The sequence below is a fragment of the Myxine glutinosa genome, chromosome 9, assembly GCF_964187855.1.
Source record: "Myxine glutinosa chromosome 9, kmMyxGlut1.1, whole genome shotgun sequence".
NCBI classification, from domain to species: Eukaryota; Metazoa; Chordata; class Myxini; order Myxiniformes; family Myxinidae; genus Myxine; species Myxine glutinosa.
Window position 1 is genome coordinate 22,747,015 of NC_136269.1, and position 17,477 is coordinate 22,764,491.

General features: G+C 44.9%; 1 long non-coding RNA gene across 1 annotated transcript; it reads left to right on the top strand.

The window, feature by feature from the left end:
- The first annotated feature begins 13,832 nt into the window (after nt 1-13,832).
- On the top strand, nt 13,833-15,703 carry LOC144893543 (uncharacterized). The gene is made up of 3 exons (XR_013624450.1): nt 13,833-14,023; nt 14,120-14,324; nt 14,438-15,703. It is a non-coding gene; the product is annotated as an uncharacterized LOC144893543 (long non-coding RNA).
- The last annotated feature ends 1,774 nt before the right edge of the window (nt 15,704-17,477 follow it).

Consider the following 17,477-nt stretch of genomic DNA (forward strand, 5'->3'; position numbering starts at 1 on the left):
TAATATCTTCGTTTTTCAATGTTGCACTATATATTTGCAGTGCAACATTTACAACACCCTTCTCTGACAAAGCTTCGGCCAAAAGTGACAGTGGTTTGGTATACTTCAGCTTTTCCCAACGCTCCCAAAACTGAAGGAATGAAGGGAAATTTGCAAAGACTATTTCATCTATTTTTCCCCCAGGTAAAGCAAAGATCGAGTCCAACTGCGAGATCGAGTCCAACTGCGACACCCCAAACCCCAAAGCGCACTGCACCACCAGCCTGCTGAACAAAAGTGGATTCATAGTGAAATCGTCCCAAACCGCCATGCGCACAGCATTTCGACATTGGACCCGAGAAGCGCCCGCGATAATTGCTGCTGCTGCGGCATTTCTTACCGGAGCACTCGCTCTCAACACCGTGGGCGGGTCCGAGGGATGAGCGGTACCTTGTGACTTTGACTCGTAGACCCTTGTAGCCCTACTGGAACACTGGAGGAGCCAGAGGATTCCAATATGGGTCCGTCCCCATCGTCCTTCGACCTTGCAGCAGCAACAGTAGCAGAGACCGAATCACCATCGTGGAGTTCACTCCACAACACTCCTCCCTCCATAGAAGGCACCGATGTTCCTTCCACCAAATCCAAAAGAGGCACAAGAAGATCCATCACTCGAGCCGCTTGCTCGTCCAGAACACCATCGTCTCCATCCGAATCTTCCGAAAGCATCGACTTCATTGCAGCCCAAGAACCACCTGCAACGTCCGTAATAGCCGTAGTCATAGCACCCGTAGTCGCACCACCTGAACCCTCCATCTGCTCCTCAACACAGCATTCCGAAGAATCTGAAATGCACACCGTCCGCAGGAATAACATCCATAACAAGAGCCTGCCTTGATCACGGTATTTCTCCTGTCAGGTAAGTATGAGTTCTTCTTCTTCTTTTGGGTTTGATGGCGTTTTCAGAGCCATGAGGCTCTATACATGCCATACGCCTGAACATCACTGTGTTGCAAAAAAAATATACATATTGAAAAGGACGCCTATTGGACATCCATAGAACTATATAGGTCTCCCACGCTTTCAAAAAGTTTATGACCGCCTTGCACAAACGAGGATGCTTCTGGTTTAAATGACCAAAAATGACAGGCAGATCGGACCCACCGGCCCCCTCCTCTCTAACGATTTTAAATAAGAGCAACCTCGGTCCGTCGTATTGGTGGCATACCATAAATAAGTGGGATAAATCTTCGGGTTCCCTACAGGCATCGCAAGTCCCGGAAGGGTGTCACCCTATCACGTGGAGATATGCATCAAGGCGGCAGTGCCCAAGTCTAAGCCTGGAGAGAGCCACCTGGTCTCTGCAGGTCAACTGGGGTAGCCAAAAGGGGGGGGGGGGCGAGGGGGGTGGCGTCATGTCTGGATTCATCCTGTAACAAAACCTACCCTTCGTGGTGGTATCCCACTGGGATTGCCATTTTTTGATGGTCATGTCCCTGACCACATTCACAATTTCAGACGGACCCAAAGGGATTTGGGTGACACATTCGGATGTGATCGCACACTTAGCTGCGAGATCGCAGGCTTCGTTCCCTCCGATGCCCACATGAGCGGGGATCCAGTACAGATTGACCACAGATCCTTTCCAACGAGCAATGTTGATCAGGTGCAGCACTTCGAGCACCAGGTCAAATCTGCATCCCTCCTGCAGGGACTCTTGTGCCTGAAATGCAGAGAGGGAATCAGAAAAGATCACGGCACTGAGAGGGTTGAACTTGATTATCCATTCCAGTGCCAATACGATAGCAAAGAGTTCCGCTGTGAAGACGGAGGGAGAGATGATCAGATAACCTCTTAGCCTTTGTCACCTTAACATCAGGAATACATATTGCTGCCGCAGTTCTCCCAAGGGAAAGGACTTTGGCACCATCCGTGTGAACGTGGAGAGATTGACTCCAAACCGAATGGATGAACTCGATCGCCTGAATGCATGAAGCAGAGGGGTTATCCTTGTCAACTCTCCCCCATAGATCCAGGTGGATTTGAGGCATAGTGAGAGTCCAGGGTGGCCAGATTGGAACTTTATTGACGGACTCAATGGGCAAGGAGTCCAGACACATTTCACCCGCTACCCGCCTGCAGGCCATCCCAAAGGGAGCAGAATTTAGATTTTTGCCCCATGCCTCATACTCCCAACAGTCTGCAAAAACCGCTCGGACTGGGTGATTGGTCCCAGAGGATATAGATTTGGCCCAGAATTTTAACCGGGACACCTCCCAGTGGAGGGATAGAGGCATCTCCTCGGCCTCCACCAAAAGGGCAGAGATAGGTGAACTCACGAAAGCACCCAAACAGATATGCAGGGCTTTAGCCTGAATGGCTTAAAGTTTGCTGCGGTTGGTGTTTGACATGTCTGAAAAAACCTGGCTACCATAATCCAGATGAGGGTGGATAAGGGCTTTGTACAGGAGAAAAAGACTTCCCTGGTGGGCTCCCCAGGAAGTGCCAGTGAGGCATCAAATTAGATTTAGGTCCTTGGCGCATTTAACTACGACCTTCTTAATGTGGGATCTCCATGTAAGCCCCTTGTCGAAAACAACCCCCCAGGAAGGACAATTCAGAAGATGCCTTGAGGATGGTTCCACCAACTGATATTGATGTGTCCTGGACCATCCTTTTGCGGGAAAAGATTACGAACTTGGATTTGGGCCCAGAGAACTGGAACCCCCACTTTTGGGCCCACAGCTCCACCAAGCCGATATCCGCCTGAACTTTCCTTAACGCAAAAGCTACGTTTTTACTCTGGACCCACAGGGCTATGTCATCTGCAAACAGCAGCATCTTGCCGTGGATCCCTGAGAGGGAGGCTATATCATTGATCATAATGTTGAAAAGTGTCGGGCTTAAACAGCTGCCCTGGGGGACTCCTTCTTTCAGATGAAAGTAGGAAGAGAGGGTTTGCCCCACTTTCACTTGAAAAGATCTCGTGGCCAGAAATTCCCGGATCCACCAAAACATTTTGCCTCTGATGCCGAGATGGTGCAGTTTGAAGAGCAGGCCTTCCTGCCAGACTGTATCGTAGGCTTTGTGGATGTCCAGGAAAACACAAAGAAGCACCCCCTGACTATTGAGGGATTTTCTTACCTCGTTAGCCAATAACACAATGTTTTTGATTAGTCCGGCAGCTAAGCTAAATACAGCATAACAATTGTGCATTTTGTGAGGAAAGCACCAAATTTGGCACACTAGTCGACTATCATATTATGAAAAGATCTGGATATTGGGCCATCTCAGATTCAGAGATTTGATTTTTGCAAGATTTGCAGATTTTGCAGATTTGCAAGCTGAGATTGCAACGCCAGGGACGGCCGACTCCTTCCTGCGAGCTGCCCACGTCACCCGCACAAGAAGAGCTCATCAAATCACTGCAGTGGCACTGCACATCCTGCAACACAGTGCGTATGAATGCCACTGTATAACATATGCTGATGATGCAGAAGACCTGCCTGAGTTCGAAGACCGGTGTCACCAGAGAGGAGAAGACATTCCCACCTTTCAGTACTGGGCAACTGTGCTGGAACTAGAGATGTTGGTGCTGGTCTACGTGCGTTCTCTGCGGCAGGCTTCATTCACGATGTACCTTGATGCCCTGACGGAACTGGTCCCATGGTTCCATGCCTTAGACCACACACACTATGCCAGGTGGGTCCCTGTTCACCTGAGGGACATGGTTGCACTCCCAATGAAGCACCCAGATGTAGCCAGAGAATTCAGGGCTGGCAACTTCACTGTACAGAAGACAAAGAAGGTGTTCTCTTCGATCCCAATCGAATCGAAATCTTGCAAAAATCAAATCTCTGAATCTGAGATGGCCCAATATCCAGATCTTTTCATGATATGATAGTCTACTAGTGTGCCAAATTTGGTGCTTTCCTCACAAAATGCACAATTGTTATGCTAAGTTGCCCCACTAGATAGCTGAACGCCCCCTTCGGAATTCGCTCTGGGATTCATTCAACAGGTTGTTCCGTTCGCGGAAGAAAACCAGGCGACTGTTCACCATCTTCTCCATTAACTTGCTTACCACCGAGATGAGGGAGATAGGGTGGTATGACGACAGGTTTTGAGGATTTTCCCCCATTTTAACGATCGGGACGACTATTGAGTGTTTCCACTCTTGAGGAAGTTCTCCTAAACACTTAACTCTATTAAATAGGCCGAGAAACACACACAACACCTTGTCTTCCATATTCCTGAACATATGAAATGTCAATTTGTCTGGGCCAGGGGCACCGTTTCTAGATTTATGGACCGCTTGCCTAAGTTCCCAGAGGGAGAAGTCCAGATTTCGAGGGGAATTTTCGGGACACCAGTCATTGAGGATTTCTCTGTGCTGGGTCTGGAACTGGAACCTGGACACCTTGGACTCCCTGTCGGTGTTGTTTTCTCCAATCAAGTCGGAGAAATGTTTGCCCAAGGCCTCGGCCTTGTCCTTATTCGTGGAGGAGGTTCCATCACGGGAAATGAGTCCCGGGATATAACCCTTTCCCCGTCTTTAATACCGATCATGGATTTCACCTTCCTCCAAACGGGTTGTCGAGAGGAGTCCGGGCTAATGGCTGAACAGAAGCACCGCCAAGAAGCAGTCTTGGCCCGTTTTATGACCCGCTCGGCCTGGGCTCTTTTCCTCTTGTACTCTATTACGTCATCCATCCTTAAGGATTTTCTCACTTTCTTCAGAACCTCCCTCCTTTCCCAAATGGCCTTCCCGCACTCGACATTCCACCAAGGCACTTTGATTTTCCTGCCTGATGAGCTTCTGCAGGTCGGGATTGTTCCCTGGGCGATGGCCTTCACAGTCTGAACTAAAGAGCTGTTGAAGTCCACAATGTTCCCACTCGCGAGATCTTCCCGCACTCCCTCGGAGCACTGATGAGAAAAGGAAGCCCAGTCGGCCTTGGAGAAATTCCAGGAGGGAGGGCCCCAGGCAGCCTCGATGTCCCTTTCAAATAAAAGATTTGTAAACACCGGAAAGTGGTCGCTCCCCAGATTATCCCTGTGCACCCACCACTTGCATCTTGCTGCTGCAGATGAAGAGATAAAGGTGAGATCAAGGGGGGAGGTTTTCCCCGAGGATGGATTTAAGCAGGTCCCACTGCCATCATTTAACGGCACCAAGTCAAACTCCTCAATGATTCTTTTGATGCACTCACCATTTTTATCTGTCATATTGGAGCCCCAAAGAGAATTATGACTATTGAAGTCTCCACACCAGATTACAACTCCTTCACACTTCCTGAGCACCTGGAGTAGTCCAAGATTCAATGTTTTGCAGGGGTTGTATAGGTTTATGATCGATAGACCTTCCCTCGAGCCGGAAACCCTGATTACAATCCAGTTCAGCATCGCAATCCATTTCCTCGAAGGAAATACCGAGCTTCACAAAAACCCCACAACCTCCTACACTCCCCCTCACTCTATCCTTGCGGACGAAGGTGTAACCAGGGATCCGGAATTGCTTAGGACTTTTGAGCCAGGTTTTTTGAATACATATGATGTCAGGTCCGGGGTGTAAGGTCAACAACAAACTTTTTAAATTCGTCACCATGGGCTGCTAAACTTCTTGCGTTCCACTGAATTATTCTCATTACTCCATGGATGAATCCTGCGACTGCCCAGAGTTGCTTCTTGTATCGCCGGACTTGAATAACTTATTGATCCCCTTGGAGGAAATCCCCATCCAACCCAGATGCTTCTGGGCTGCGGCAGAGATTATGCCTGTTTTCTCTGTCTTCTTTTGGCTTGGGCTGCACAATTAACAACTTCCGTTATGAAGCCAATAAACCCCAGTCTTGAAAAGTTCATGCCCTACTGGTTCTTCACCCCTCGGTTTGGCATCCTTGATTCCTCCTCTCGGTCTGGACTCCCACCGATCTTGTTAGAGTTAGGGCATTGGCTGCAATTTTGGGGGCCGGGAGGATTACTTCTGCAGGGGCCTTGGCCTTGGGGACCTTGTGGACGGCCTCCGCATAGGATAGCTTCCCTGATGTTTTTATTTGTTGGATCTGGATGGCCATCTGGAATTCAGGGCACCCTCTATAGACTGCGCTACGCTCCCCGCCACAGTTGGCGCAGAACATCTTCAAAACGGTATAATCCCCGCGCTCGTGGTCTCCATAGCACCTGCTGCAATGCTGCTTACCCCTACAAGCCAGAGCAGTGTGGCCAAACTTCTGACACTTGCAGCATCTTAGTGGAGGGGGGACATATTCCTGGACGGAAAAAGCCTCATACCCCAGGAACACTGGGGGGAAGAGCCGGGCTGATGAAGGATAAAACCACTGATGATGTTTCCACCTTCACCCCTTCCCTTATTGTAGTGAGCCGGCGGGCATACACAACTCCCATGTCAGCTAAGTGGGTCTTAATGTCATCTATCTCGACCGATGGAGCAATACCATAAATCACACCACGACTTTCCCGCAGCGATCTCGGGATGAGGCAGGAGACTCAACTGCCACTGAAAAGCGATGCTCTCAAGGCCTTGTCATGCTGGGAAGCGGATGTACAAAGAATTAGCATATCCCAGATCTGAGTTTTTTTTTTAGCACTGATGACGTCGCCCAATTCACTCTTGATCAGGGAAGCCATTTGGATTGGATTCTCGGAGCACTCGGCTTTAGATCCTTCTAAAGTCGAAATTATAATGGGAAATCCCCCATTTGGATCGTCCTGACTAACTACAGCCTTGCCCGCAGCAGGAACATTGGACTCATCACTACGATCCTGCCGGGACCTTTTCCTCTTCACGCCAGAACCACTTGAGGCCCTGTTCGCTGACGGCTGAGCCTCATCCTCCTCATCCCCAGGCCTACTACCCATTAACGTGTGGCGGACTCAATGTCAATTGTGTTTGCGTGGTATTATAGTATGAGTGGGGTCACTCGTGGGCATCCCACGGTCATGGACGTGTGTGACATTTGTACATCTTCATTTCGATGCTGCACATTCAGTTTTACAAAATGGTTACTGGCAATTTATCAGATCTTCAAATGATGTAATCTACACAATGTATTTACTTCTGATAACATGTGAATGCATGTGCGTGCACATGGGAAATGCAGTTTCAAATGTGTGATTACATCTCATGTAAAATGTAACTTCAAGAGCTCAAATCCTCTCCCTCCCTGCCCCCATCCCTCCCACATCACACACACACTGCAGCAAGGAGTCGATCACCCACGGGGGAGTGGGTCACGAAAACACACGGGGGAGTGGGTCACATAAACACACGGCAGAGTGGGTCACACACACACCTGGGGGAGTGGGTCACACACATCTCGTTTTTTCATTTCTGTTCCTCACAATTCTATCCCTCTTTCATTCACACACACACACACACACACACACACACACACACACACACACACACACACACACACACACACACACACACACACACACACACACACACACACAATTCATTGTACAGTATCGGTTGTTCCTAAACTTAAATAATTTAAAGGATTGCTGTAAATGATGTTAATTTTACAACGTCCCATATTCAACTTTATTTAAATTGTAAACCTCAAACATAGTTTCTCCACCTAAAGCAAGAACCTTAAACCGGAAGCAATTGACTCGTTTCCCGACTGCATGGATCATCAGCTGGGCACCGTTCTTCCTCGAGGTTTCAATCCTTTCAGCCCAGGACCTCTCCAAACGGTGGATCCACAACCTCGATCATGGATCCACATCAATTGATGGTAAATCAGTGGATCCACAACCTCAGTTGCGTCCAGGCAGTCAGTCAACCCATCAATGCAACATCACTTATTCCAACTTTACTTGCAATAGGATTTAATGTGTTATCATATATTTATAACTTTCCTTACACACTCTATAATATGATAATATCATTAAATCATTCACATCTTACCCTTAAACACATCAATCGACCAAACAGCATGACCACACCACCTACCTTTCTATCAAACTCTATTTCGAATGTTCAAACTGTCATTTATAATGGTTTTTGGCATGCTGCCGTATCCTAGCAACCACTGATTCCTAGCAACATTAATTTGTAGTATATTTAATTATTATATTGTGTTGTATTTACATAAAGTTCTCATGAATAATATTATATTGTACTGTACTTGTATTATATTGTACTGTAATATAATATTATATTGTACACTTCGAATGTTCAAACTGTCATTTATAACGGTTTTTGGCATGCTGTCGTATCCTAGCAACCACTGATTCCGAGCAACATTGATTTGTAGTATATTTAATTATTATATTCTACTGTATTTACATAAAGATCTCATGAATAATATTTTTACTATTCGTATTGTATTTCACTAATTCGATTTGGTGTCGTTTTGTGATTTTAAAGAAAACTTGTTTTAATCTACCAACTGCAGCCCGCTGTGCTAACATACGTCTGACTAGTTGTTGTAATTTATTGACCAGTTCAGAGCTGTGTGTGGTTGCTCTCACAGTCCTAATTATTTCACCTGCAACCGTACCATAAAATAGCTTTTTGGGAATGTTGCTGTCTAAGAAAGGCATTCGGACAATGTGGAATGGAAATGCATCTCGTTTATCAAATAATTTGGTGTGAAATTTATTATTATGGATGTCAATTTGTAATTCCTAAAAGGAAACTGAAGTGGAAGTTTGGTTTTCCTTTTTTAATTCAATTTCTTTTGGATGTATATCATCATGAAGCTGCTCAAATATAAATCCATTAATTGCCAACAAATAATCAATGAACCTGAAGATGTTTCCGCATCTTCGTGCAGTTGTTAATTTATTCCTGCACATGTTCTGGACCCAATCAAACTGGTACATGTGCAGAAACAAATTTGCAAAGAAAGGGGCCGGATCTGAACCCATGGGTATGCCCACTGTCTGCTGGAGTATCTTGTTGCCAAATGTAAAGAAACTGTTGTTTAGCAGAAATCGAATACTTTGAGTTTACTTTTTGAAAAACTGCATGAATATTGATTATCCTTTACAGACCAGTGTGCTCTGTTTTGATATACATTAATGTATACTCTATTACCTCCTGCAAATGCTTTATCTATTGCTCTGTCCAATGCGGTTACCAGCTTGTCATGTGGAATGTTTGTGTACAATGTGGAAAAATCAACGGTTGAAAGCCATTTTGCTTTACCCTTGTTATTAATGTTGTGGACACTGTCGATTACCGGTTTGGAATTGTCAATGATCCAGAATTTCTTAATACCAGAATAAAACTTCACTTTTTCATGGTAGTTTTTTAAGCATTTATAGATTAGTTTCATTGCCGCTGTAATACTGCCCGACAAAGGTTTCAAACTACATTCTCTACTTGCGATGATGAACCTCATCTTACAAGGGTGTTTGTGCATTTTTGGGATCCGGTAAATGAATGGTAATTTATGGTGTTTATCCAGAACTAGCAGTCTTCTCACCGTTGAGTGATTTGTATGGTGTTGTATCAAGTCTGTTTTGTTCTCGTTACTTATTTTGTAGGTCTTTGAAATTCCCGTGTCTAAGCCCAATTCTTCCAAAAGTGTTTGAATGTAGAATGTTTTACATACAAATGCAATATTATTATTTGCTTTGTCAATTGGAACAATAACATATTGTGTTTGAAGCTGCCTTCAGCAATCACGTGTCTCTGGATTGTTTAAAATTGCCTTCGGATTATTGATTCGAACTTTTCTTTTCAAATCAACAACTCTCCTTTTCACATGTTTCTCTACCTCCTCCAACCATAAAGCCATTTGTGTGTTTGGTACTTTATGTTTATCAATTTGTTCTTTCATCCATTCACCCAGTCCCATAATTGTAAGTTCCATTGCTTTATTCCAGTTTATTCTTTTATTTTCTCGATAATTTGGTCCTTTTGTAAGTAATGCACGTAATCTTTTATCTTTCACTATTCTGAGATCACCTGTGATGACGTGTTTATGATGTGGATCTTTGAATGCGGAATGTTCACAATTACAATGATGTGTGTTATTTAACCATTCCTCTGCATCTATAGATTGTACAGTGTCTTTGTAGTTGAACATCTTTCCCCGAATTGAATTTCCCAAACTGTACACAACTCTTGGTCGCTCTCTCGGTTGTATTGTCTCTGGAAGTTTACTCACGGGGGGGGGGGGGGGGGGGGGGGGAATGGGTCGCGCACACACGTATCTTACATACATACATCCATACATACACACACGCACACATCGATATACACACATGTCCACCGATGCTCTTATGTCCGACGATGCTCATGTCCAATTACACACACACATACGGGGGATGACAAACGCGAGTGGCGACACGTAAAGGATGCTCTGCCCTTCTCCCCACGCGCAGAGTACCTAGTTGCAACTTTTTATTGTGACTACGTCAAAAGAATGAAACATTCCGACTATATAAAGAATACAGCTCAAATGGAAAAGTCCCTGGGAAAAGTCTTTTGGGTGGTGTAGAAGAACATCAGATAACACCTTTTAGTCGAGCAGGAAGACGAGGTCCCTATGCACCTAGCTGATATATTTTTCTAACTTACATTTTTTGAATCCTCAAGGTGTCTCGTAAACGAATTTTCATGTTCCCAAGATGAAATGTTGTCCCATGGGGTCCGTAGGCTGCCATCTTTGTGGCCATCTTGGATTTCCAATGAAAATCAATAATTGGCATAACTTCTGAACTAGACATCATAGAGAGACAAATGCCCCCATTTTTCCGGCTAATTCTGGCCTGAGGAATCGTTTGAGAGGGTTATTTTTATGATTTAAACAAGTTTAACACAATAAAACACAAAGTATGCAAAAAATCAGTAAATTTTACACTCAAAATCTTGCCTAACGTCGAACTTCAAATATACCAAACTATAAGATGCCCATGCATACTGTAAATGATAATAATTGTGAGTAATTAGGGTTAAATAAGACAACATAACACACTATGAATTTAATAAATGAAAATAAGAAGGAAACAATGCCACTAATGTTCTCATCTTGCGTGGCAGGTCAAGCTACAGAAGCGGTAAACAATGTCATTTTTGTCCCCTGTCGCACCGCAGAGCGAAAGGGGGACTATGGTTTTCCCCTCCGTCCGTGCGTGTGGGCGTGCGTGCGTGTGTGTGTAAGTGAAGGACCGCATTTGAATTTGGTATGTGGGTGCAACCCACGTTAAAATCCAAGATGGCCGCCGCCATGTATGTCTGGTGCCATGTATGTCTGAACCTTGTGAGCGGAATATCTTGAAAAATAAGCGAAGTACCAACTTCTAATCTGGTGTGTGGGTGTATCTAGGCACAAGGAAGAACGCTATTGAAAATTGGGTAGCCACGTCAAAATCCAAGATGGCCACCACCATGTATGTCTGATGCCATATATGTCTGAACCTTGTGAGCGGAATATCTTGAAAAATAAGCGAAGTACCAACTTCTAATCTGGTGTGTGGGTGTATCTCGGCATAAGGAAGAGCGCTATTGAAAAGTGGGTTGCCACGTCAAAATCCAAGATGGCCACCACCATATATATATGTCTGAACCTTGAGCGAAATATCTTGAAAAATAAACGAACTACTAACTTCTAATCTGGTGTGTGGGTGTATCTATGCATAAGGAAGAACGCTATTGAAAATTGGGTCGCCACGTCAAAAGCCAAAATGGCCACTGCCATGTATGTCTGAACCTTGTGAGCGGAATATCTTGGAAAAATAAGCGAAGTACCGACTTCTAATCTGGTGTGTGGGTGTATCTAGGCATAAGGAAGAACGCTATTGAAAATTGGGTCGCCATGTCAAAATCCAAGATGGCCGCCACCATGTATGTCTGAACCTTGTGAGTGAAATATCATAGCATGTTTTCTGCGTCTTCCACTTTGTCAACTCACATCACTTCCCCGACGGGGGACCTAGGTGTAACGCTTGTTTTCATGTCGATGTCAATTGGCCATTCCACACCAGGATGAATTACATGGGTATGGTGACTGGTCACAAATGCAGTGGCTCAGGCTACTCTGAACTCCTCATTGAGGCTGGACTTGTCACCAGTGGCTGCCTGAATAGTGTGCTGAGTGGGAAGGCACATGCTAAAGCCCTGTTCTGTCTCAAAACAGTCAGTGAAGCCATGGAACGGTTGTTAATTGAGAGATTCAATGAGGAGGAGAAAGTTGAGGTCACTAACCCTGAGGCCCTGCTCAATCTCATGCAGACCTGTAGTCGCGAGACCCTCGACCTTACTTTGCAGGACCCTTCCACGCTCACCATCCTCGAGAAGTATGTGGCCAATGAAGACAAGATGCGCTCAGCCCACCTCGGCAAGACCGCTACATTCTGGCTCAGCGTGATGGACCATACCCGTCTGATCCTAATGTTGCAGTATTCTGTGAAGACTAACAACTTGGCCCTCTTCCACAAGTGCAATGGGGATATGGCAGACCTATTATTTGCATATGATGGGCCAAACTACTCCAGGTAACTGTCATTTCAGCCTAAAATGTGCATCTTTAAATTAGTATGGTGAGTAAACTAGTAGAAATGATTTCATTATCTGATTTGTAGTCGTGATGAAATAGTTACTTGCATCCTTTCTATCCCTCCACAGGTACTTGGTGTGGCTGGAGGTGTTCTGACAAATATCAATCGGTCTCATCCTGGAGCCAAGGATCTGCTGAAGAAGGGTGGCATCGCGGTGGCACGGTCTCTCATTCCTGGTGCTCTCAGCACGGTGGACAAGACTATGGAGGAGACCTTCATGAAGTTTACCAAGTCAGCAGGTACTGAAATACTATTGCTACTTTGGTGTTTTAGATGAAAGTTCGTATTAAAATATTTTCTATCACTCCATTATTTATCTCTCCAGGTGGAAATCGTAGAGCTCTTCTCCATGTCCGGTGCCTACCAAAGATCGTGCCGTACGACATCAACCTGTGCTTCGTTCTTTGAGAAGATGCTAGAGATGTGTGGCCTAATCGACGACCCGGACTGTGAAGGCTGTAAAACGCTGTGAGCTGAAGAGAGCTGAGATCAAGAAGTCTGAGGAGGCAGTTTGGCGTACCATCTCTGCTATTCGCAACTTCACCATTCCTTTCTTTTTGGTCGACAAGGGCCATTTCTACAGCCTGGCGTCTGGTGCTCCTGCTTCCCCGGAGGTGGAGTTGGATGCGCTCAATGCTGAGTCAGCTGGTAAGGAGGCCAAGAAAACATTCATCCGATATCGTTTCGTGAATGGCTCTTCTGAGGCACTGTTCTTTGAGCCAATCAAGAAGCAGAAGTTGAAGACGATAGAGGCCTCCAACAAGACAGTCAAGCTCACTTCCTCTCAGGGAAAGGTATGTAACCTCATCATCTGAATATACATATAACAATAGTATAACATTGTTGCAATACAATATGCATGTCTAAGTGAGGTCTAAAAAATTGTTCCCATATTCATCTTTGCAGGTTATCCAGTACCGTGAGCAAAGTGACCTCGCTTTCATGCTGCTCATCAAGTCTCAGCACTTGGACGAGCCCCTGAATCTTGACGAGCTGATGTGATACTCGCTCACTCCTGTCCTTCACAGTCTCGGCACCGCCGACGGGTTCTTCAATAAGACAAACAAGGCCGCGATGCTTCATTTCTTGATGGAAGATGTTCCTGAGGATGTGCCTTATCCAAAAGATGCCCTCTACATCCAGGATGCCCTGAGGAACCTTCCCCCAACGTTTGTTGATATTTGTCTTCAGACTCTGGAGTCCAGATCAACTGGTGGCAAAGAAGAATTTTGTCTTCTCAACTGATTCATACCATGCTGACTCCATCAAGGCTCAGGAGAGATTGCGCCATTGCTTCTCCCAGCGGTATATCCTGGAGGGGCCGGCAACAAGTAAGCCGAGTGACTTCAAACTATTCCTGGCGAACAAGCAGAATAAGACACAGCTCTGTAACCTACTACTGCAGGTGTGGCAGAGCAAGGCAGCGACATCTCGGCTCGAGAAAAGTGGGACAACGGTGGCTGTGGTGGAGGCGTATCAGCTGGACTCATTAGATGGCAACGTGAGTATATTCAATTTCATATGATGCAGCTGTAAGCCTTTTTTACCAAATGCTCAGCACTGTAAGGGCACCATTTTTAATTCTCTGTTTCAATAGGTTCGGACGGACATGAGAAACGGAGAATAATCGCCAGATTGTGAATGTTAGTGAACTTGCGGAATCGAAGGGAGTGGACTACTGCACCACGATACTTGCTCGGCCTGTGCGTGTTCACAGGGGAAGATGTAACAAGTGCCTTCAAGGGCAAGGTCGGACCCCTGAATAAGCTACAGAGCCACCCCAAGTACCATGCTACCTTCAGGTGAGTGTTTTCTTTATTTCAATTTCAGTACTATTTCATGACGATCAAGTAATTGCTGAATATACGTAACACTACATCATGATTTTTGCAATGTACCATTGTATCTTTTTCAGAAAACTCGGTGATGAATGGTCTGTAAAACCAGAGGTGATGGATGACATTGAGGCATTCACGTGTCTGATGTATGGCCAGGCCCGGGAAAAGTCTGTCAATGCCGTACGCAGCAGATAGTGGGGGAGGACTGAAGCAGATAGTGGGGGAGGACGAGCAACTCACGACCAAACCTAAGGTGGACCTCTCTCCGGTACCACCTTGCAGAGCAACCTTGTCCAACACGTTGACCGTGTGAACCACTGCCTTGCCAACTACAAGCGAGCTGACAAGACGATCTTCTGGTGCCCCAAGTCCTATCATCCTGGACAAGGTTGGGAGAAGATGGAGGAGGGTATCTTGCAGCCTTTGTGGTCGTGTGGCCCCATCCTTCCTCCTTCCCTCGTTGACTTGGTAGCGAAAACTGCTGAGGAGGTGGAGGAGGATGGAGGATGAAAGGGAGCAAGAGATCGATTATGAGGAGCTACTCAATGACGATGATTCGATATACAGTAGTGCGATGAAAAAATGACATTGTTTACCGCTTCTGTAGCTTGACCTGTCGCGCAAGATGAGAACATTAGTGGCATAGTTTCCTTCTTATGTTCATTTATTGAATTCATAGTGTGTTATATTGGCTTATTTAACCATAATTACTCACAATTATTATTTCCAGTACGGTATGCATGGGCATCTTTTAGTTTGGTATATTTGAAGTAAGATTTTGAATGTAAGTTTTACTGATTTTTTTGCATACTTTTCGAGTTTTATTGTATTAATCTTGTTTAAATCATGAAAATAACCCTCAAACGATTCCTCAAGCCAGAATTAGCCGGAAAAATGGGGGCATTTGTCTCTGTATGATGTCTAGTTCAAAAGTTATGCCAATTATAGATTTTCATCGGAAATCGATGTTGAAAACTGGTGTTAAAAAAAAAAAAAGGATTGATGGAATGAATGGAAGTTTAAACAGGATTACTTTTACTTCCGGATAATAATAATGATGAATGAAATTAGAACGAAGAAATATCTGTCGGCAATTTCCCGTCTGTAGCGATACGTGAACATAGCTCTGCCCCCCTCTCCATATTGTTGACTTTTTTGTGACGACTGTCGTCAAACGGAAAAGTAATATATCTTAACGGAAAATAAAAAGCGAATTTTTAATACATGTCGGTATTTTCCCGTTTTCCCTTGAGCTATTTAGGCGGTGTATGATACATTGTCCCCGCGATTTTTTTTATATATCTTGGCATTTTCCCGTGTGTGCGTAAATTTTCTCAATTATTGCTGAAGCAAGAGTCTAAAACCATCGATAAAAATTAAATCAGATAGTGAATTCGAGAGAAAATTGTGAGGGTGACTCAATGAATGGGCTTTGTTACAGGCCTTTGAAAATGCATTTCGTTCTATAAACGGAAACCTTCATCGAATTATATTCCCGTTTTTTTTTTTCAACTGAGTCTAAAACCTTGTTCGCAACTGAAAAATAAAATGAGATATCGAATTAGAGTTGAAATAAAACTGTGAGAGAGAGCAAGACACCGCTGGCCTTACAAAAGAGGGCTCAAAACTATGCGAGGAAACAACATAGTGGGTATTTATTTTGGAAGCCTCTCTCAGACCGGGTATAGCCACACCCCCGGACAGACTCGCAGAATCACCTACAGAGAATATAATATAGATGACTTGTAATATCCTCTCCCACCAGGAGAAGCGCTATGTCATCCACAGTTACATGTAGACCTCTTGTGTTCAGACGATTGGGATTGGGTAGAGTCCCTGTATATAGCAATAGATTCCCTACATTGTGTATCCGAAAGATTATGGTTACGTGGTCTGTGTACGCCATATTGTTTCCATTCCTCACGAATCGTTCGGTGCCATTCTTTGAGAAAATAATGAATATCACATGATTACATGTTGTTTTGGTGGCAAAATATAATAAAAACATCAACATGGGCGAAAGACCTTTTTTGATGGCAAATAAAAAAAATATATAGTTTGGGGTTTTTTTTTTTCATTGTTATCCTTTTTCTTGTTATAATTGATTAATTAAATAATTAATTTAATTATTTTAAATCACTCGTTCCTCATGTTCCATAGAAATACAAGTTTGTGTGGCAAGGGTGCCCAGAAGGTGTGAATGGTGTTGGTGTCCTGTTTTCTGAGGAGTTTGTAGACTGGTGAGTGTGACGAGAGTGAGTGAAAGGTTGATGATGGTGAAAATGATGATTGGAAAGCTCTTGGTGAACGTGATCTCAGGATATGCTCCGCAGGTTGGTCGGAGCGATGAAGAGAAGGACAAGTTCTGGTGTGCAATAGAGAAGCTGATGGAAAACGTGAAGCATAAGGAAGTTGTTGTGGTAGGAGGAGACCTAAATGGACATGTGGGAAGGAGTATGGATGGTTTGAGGGAGTTCATGGGGGTTACGGATATGGTGTGAGAAATGGAGAAGGTGAAAGGATTTTGGAGTTTTCTGATGGAGCTGATTTGTTGATTTGTAATACTCAGTTCCAGAAAGAGGATAATAAGCTTGTTACATACACGTCAGGTGGGTCGATGACAACCGTTGACTACCTGATGGTGCGTAGGCAAGATAGGGGGCACCTCCGGGACCCAAAGGTGATCCCGGGGGAGGAGGCTGTTTCACAGCACCACTTGGTTGTCTGCGACACAAGGTTGAAAGGTGCAAGGAGAGCTCGGCGGGTGAAGTACCAACCGAGAATGAAGGTGTGGAGGTTGAAAGAGGTGACGGTGAGGGAGGCATTAAAAGAGAGGCTGAGTATGGTAGAGGATGAAGTGGTTGAGCTTGAAAGTGGTTGGATGTCAATGAAAGAAAGTCTGTTGGGAGCCGTTGGTGAGGTATGTGGATGGACAAAAGGACCACCGAGGCACCGGGAAACATGGTGGTGGGATGACGAAGTTGGAAAGAAGATTGACGAGAAGAGGAAGAAGTTCAAGGAGTGGCAGAAGGCGAAGGGTACGGGGGCAGAAAAGGAAGAGCATGAAAGTTATAAGGCTGCAAAGAAAGAGGTAGCAAAGGCGCAGGAGGCATGTCG